The sequence below is a fragment of the Fukomys damarensis genome, unplaced genomic scaffold, assembly GCF_012274545.1.
Source record: "Fukomys damarensis isolate Sample0158 unplaced genomic scaffold, DMR_v1.0_HiC HiC_scaffold_31, whole genome shotgun sequence".
NCBI lineage: Eukaryota > Metazoa > Chordata > Mammalia > Rodentia > Bathyergidae > Fukomys > Fukomys damarensis.
In genome coordinates, this window is record NW_022900943.1 from 12973472 (window position 1) to 12978694 (window position 5223).

Genomic DNA, 5223 nt, shown 5'->3' on the forward strand with positions numbered 1-5223 from the left:
TCTCATATTTTTTCCTTTCCTTTCTCCTACCCTTCCCATTTTCCTTCCTCCTTTAGCCCTTTTCTTCCTATTTCATATTATAAATTATAGAATTTGAACCATATTTATACTTTTAGTTGTTCACACCAGAGAAACTATTTGGTATTTCCACATGCGTGTCCTATTTTTAGGAGCACAGCTTCAGTATGCATCCATTTAGCTATAAATGTCTCTAATTTCTCATTCTTTATGGCTGAGTAGTATTCCATTTTATTAAAAAAAACCACATCTTTATTCAGTCTCTAGTTGATGGGCACTTGGGCTCTTTCCAAGTTTTAGCTATTACAAACTGTGCTGCTATAAATATGGGTGTGAATATATCGCTGAGGTATGATTCTTTTAATTCTTTTGGAAAGATACCCAGCAGGAGAATAGCTGGGTCAAATGGGACTTCTAATCCTAGTTGTTTAAGGTATCTCTCCATATTGATTTCCACAGTGGTTTCACCAGTCTGCATTCCCACCAACAATGAAGAAGGGTTCCTTTCTCCCCACAACCCTGCCAACATTTGCTATTGATTTCTTGATAGCAGCCATTCTTTGTGGGGTGAGATGGAATTGCAGTGTTGTTTTCATCTGCATCTCTAGAATGACCAATGATGTTGAATATTTTTTCATAAATTTGTTTGCTGCTTTTACTTCTTTGAGAAGTGTCTGTTCATTACAGATGCCCATTTTTGAATCAGGTCTTTATATTTGGGGTGCCTGATTTTTTTTAGTTCTTTATATATTCTATATAGTAGACCTCTGTCTGAGGAACAGCTGGTAAAACTTTTCCCCCACATTATAGGTTGTCTCTTAGCTCTGTTGGTGATTTCTCTTGCACGGCAAAGCTTTTGAATAACATAAGATCCCAATTGTTTATTCTTTGTGCTAGTTCCTGTGCAAATGAGGATTTGTTCATAAAGTCTTTTTCTATACCAATGTCTTCGAGAGCTCTGTCTAATTTATCTCCCAGCAAGTTTAGTGTTTCTTTTTTAATATTTATAATTGAATCCACTTGGATTTTAGTTCAGTGTGTGATGAAAGATAAGGGTCTAGATTTAATCCTTGGCAGGTTGAAATCCAGTTTTTCCAACACAGTTGATTGAAGAGGCTATCTTTCATCCAGTGAGGATGGTTGGCTTTTTTGTCAAAGATGAGGTAACTGAATACATCTGGAGTTGTTTTTGTATCTTTCATTCTGTTCCACTGATCCTTGGGTCTGTTTCTTTGCCAGTACCATGCTGTTTTTAACCACAGTAGCTTTGTAGTATAGATTCAAGTTGGGGATTGTGATACCCTCTGTCATGTCCCTGTTGCCTAGAATTGCTTTTCCAGGTCTCTTCTGGTTCCAAATGAATTTTTGGATTGTTTTCTCTAGTTCTTGGAAATATACTGTTGGAATTTCAATTGGGATTTCATTGAATCTGTATAGCAGTTTTGGCAGTATAGCCATTTTCACTATGTTGATTCTTCCTATCCAGGAGCAAGGGATGTCTTTCCATTTTCTTATATCCTCTTTGATCTCTTTTTTCAGAGTACTACAGTTTTCATTGTAGAGGTCTTTTGCTTCCTTCATTAGATTGATTCCTAGATATTTCATTTTTTTGGATGCTATTGTGAAAGGAACTCTCTCCTTAATTTCTTTCTCAGTGAGTCTGTTACCTGTGTACAAGAAAGCTATTGATTTTTGAGTGTTGACCTTGTATCCAGGTACTCTGCTGAATCTGTCAATTAAGTCTAGAAGTCTTTCTACCAACCTTATATCAAATGGCATAAACCTGAAAGCATTCCCTTCAAAATGAGGAACAAGACAAGGTAGACCACTATTACAACTACTATTCAATACAGTAATTAAAATATTAGCCAGGGCAATCAGGTTAAAGAAAGAAATAAAAGGAATACTTATAGGAAAGGAAAATATCAAATTATCATTATTTTCAGATGACATGGTAGTCTATATAGAAGTCCCTAGAAAGACAAAATGGCTATATTGGTAAAACTGATATGTGGATTTAACAAAATGCAATGAAAATACCAACAACATTCCTTTCAGAACTAGAGAAAACAATCCTAAATTTATATGGAACCAGAAGAGACCAAGAATAGCAAAAACAATCTCAGGCAACAAGAACAAATCAGGAGGCATTACAATCTTAGCCTTCAAGTTATAGTACAAGGCTACAGTGACGAAAACAGGATGGTACTTGTACAAAAATGATGATCAACGAATCAGAACAGAGGAACCAGAAACAACCTGGGTATATTCAGCCATCTGATTTTTGGCAAAGGGGCCAACCAACATGCTGGGGAAAACACAGGCTCTTTAACAAATGGTGCTGGAAAAATTGGTGCTATGGTTTCTGTCTAGATGTCCCCCTAAAGCTTCATGCAGTCATAGGGCTTTTTCAGAGGTGGCTAAATCTAGAATGTATGATGCTGGGATTAAGACTGTGTGACTACTAAATCAGTACACTGACTGGTCTGGCACCGCCCTAATCCCAGTCTGGATAAGATAAAAGGGGCAGAAAGACACTGTTGAAGTCTCTTGTCGCTTGTGCTACCATGTGGGTGACACGAATTTTTGCCCCTCTGCCATGTGCCACTGTGCCTAGGAGCTGGCTGATTATAGACGAAAACCTCTACAGATTGTGAGCTAAATAAACCCTTTCCCTTTTAATGTTAGGTGTTGGATATTTTATCTCAGCAATGAGAGAAAAGTAACTAACACAGCTGGCTATACAAATGCAGACAATTGAATCTATACCCATACTCTTACCATATACTAAACTAAAATCAAAGTGGATCAGAAATTTAAATATGAATATAATCTGATGGAAGACAAAATAGGTAAAACTCTTGACAGAAGTATAGACAAGGACTTAAACAGAATTCCAGTTGCATAAGAAATATTAAGAATCAGTAGAGCCCAAGATGGCGGCCACCATGAAGAAGGTGGCTACAGAAGATGTCAGTGTTACTTTCAAAGATCAACAAAAGATAAACAAATTTGTGTGGAATAAAAGTAGAATCACAGAGATAAAGGAAGAAGTAGAAGTAAAAAAGAAACAACTCCAGAATTTAGAAGATGCTTGTGATGACATCACGCTCACAGATGATGACAGCTTAATGATACCTCAGCAAACTGGTGATGTTTTCATTAGCCATTCTCAAGAAGAAACACAAGAAATGTTAGAAGAAACAAAGAAAAATTAGCAAGAAGAAAATGATACTTTAAAATCAAGAGTAGAATCAATTCAGCGGGTGTTAGCAGATTTGAAAGTTTAGTTATATGCAAAATCCAGCAGCAACATAAACCTTGAAGCTGATGGATTTAAACATTTTATAAAACCTTTTTAAACTTGTTTAATAAACTTGAATATTGTTTAAAATGAAAAGGAATCAACAAATGGAATCATATCAAATTTAAAAGCTTCTGCAAAGCAAAAGAAACAACCAACAGAGTAAAAGCCAATCTACAGAATAGGAGATAATTTTTGCCAGATATTTCTCAGGTAGAGGACTAATATATAGAATATACAAAGAACTAAAAAAAGCAGGCTCCCCAATTAAAAGATTTAATCAAGAAAATGAGCAACTGAAGTGAACAGACACTTCTCTGATGAAGTACAAATGATCAACAAATACATGGAAAAAATGTCCAACATCTCTGGCTATTAGAGAAATGCAAATTGAAATACTGAGATTTCATCTTAAACCAAAAAGAATGGCTATCCTCAAAAAATCACATAATAACAAGTGCTGATAAGGCTGTAGGGAATACAGACCCCTTCTACATTGTTGGTGGAAATATAAACTAGTACAACTATTATGGAATTCAGTATAGATATTACTTTAAAAACTAAAATAGAAATTTCATTTCATCAGGTATTTCTTTCTATGTATCTTCCTTTCAGAAATTAAAGACTTTATATTATAGTGATATATGCCTGCCTATGTTTATAGCAGCACAATTCACATAGCTAAATCATTAAAGCAGCCTATATGTCCATCAACATATAAATGGTTAAAGAAATGTGGTATTTAAACACAGTGGAATATTACTCTGCCATAAAGAAGGATAAACTAGAGTCGTGTCGGAGAATTGATGCACCATGAGATAATAATCTTAAGTGAAATAAATCAACACACAAGTTTAAATATTGTATGGCTTCCCCTAATATGAGAAACCCAAAGTATAAATATATTAGAGAACAAAACAGAGTAGGGTACAGAGCATAGCTGGCCACTGCAATGTCAGGCAGTGTGCTGTGGCCCCCCAGTGGCTCCCTGAAGTCAGATTTTTAAAAAAAGTATATGGAGCTGAAGATGGATCCAGGTTTGCTGCTCATCCATAATGAACTACTAGGAACACATTTGACAGCTACTGGAAATGCAAATTAATGATACATTGGAAAAGGGGCTGGAGATTTAGCTCAGTGGTTCTGCCAACTGCCTCACAATCACAAAGTCCCAAGTTCTATCCCTAGTACCAAAAACAAAAACAACACAAAAATACATTGGAAGAGAAGAAACTTTGTAGTCCGGAATATAAATTTGGGAAGTTTGGAAACTATTCTCTCTTCAACACCTACAGTGGAGTCAGTAAAATTGCCTGTGACCCAGCTGGTAGTCAGAATCCAGTTGACAGTAAGCTTCCTGTGCGTGTCACATCCCTTTTCGATCTAGTGCTCATCATTACAATAACCTTCTAGGGCTTTTATTGCGTTTGGAAGACTCTAACAGTTGGATTTCTAAAGCAGTAAATTCTTGAGAAGCTGACTGTCTCATCATTTCTGAACTGGGATCCCCTGGTTGGCAGACCCATTCGCTGGCGATTCCAACTAGAAACATGGTGTCTGTCTACCTCCAGGAACCACCCCCATGGCCTGGGCGTGTCAGAAGGCCGGCTCTCATCCCCATGGTCTTCATGAATCATGGAGGAGGAAAATGTTGGTATTTCAAATATTCCAGTTAGAATGGACTGACAGTGGCTGACCTCGTGTTCCCATGGTTGGTATTTATTATGGGATCTAGGGTTTTTCTGTCAATGACATTTATACTTCAGGTCTGGGGATTGAGGATGTGTCTCAATGATAGAGCACTTGCCTCGGAGACTGAAGGCCTTGGTTGGCTTCCTAGTGCTGCAAACGCAAAACAAACAAACAACCCGTCCAAAAATAAAGATATATAATAGGCAACA

The 5223-nt window shown here is 36.8% G+C and overlaps 1 pseudogene; it reads left to right on the forward strand.

Moving 5' to 3' along the window:
• The first annotated feature begins 2954 nt into the window (after positions 1 to 2954).
• LOC104859948 lies at positions 2955 to 3380 on the forward strand (annotated as a pseudogene).
• The last annotated feature ends 1843 nt before the right edge of the window (positions 3381 to 5223 follow it).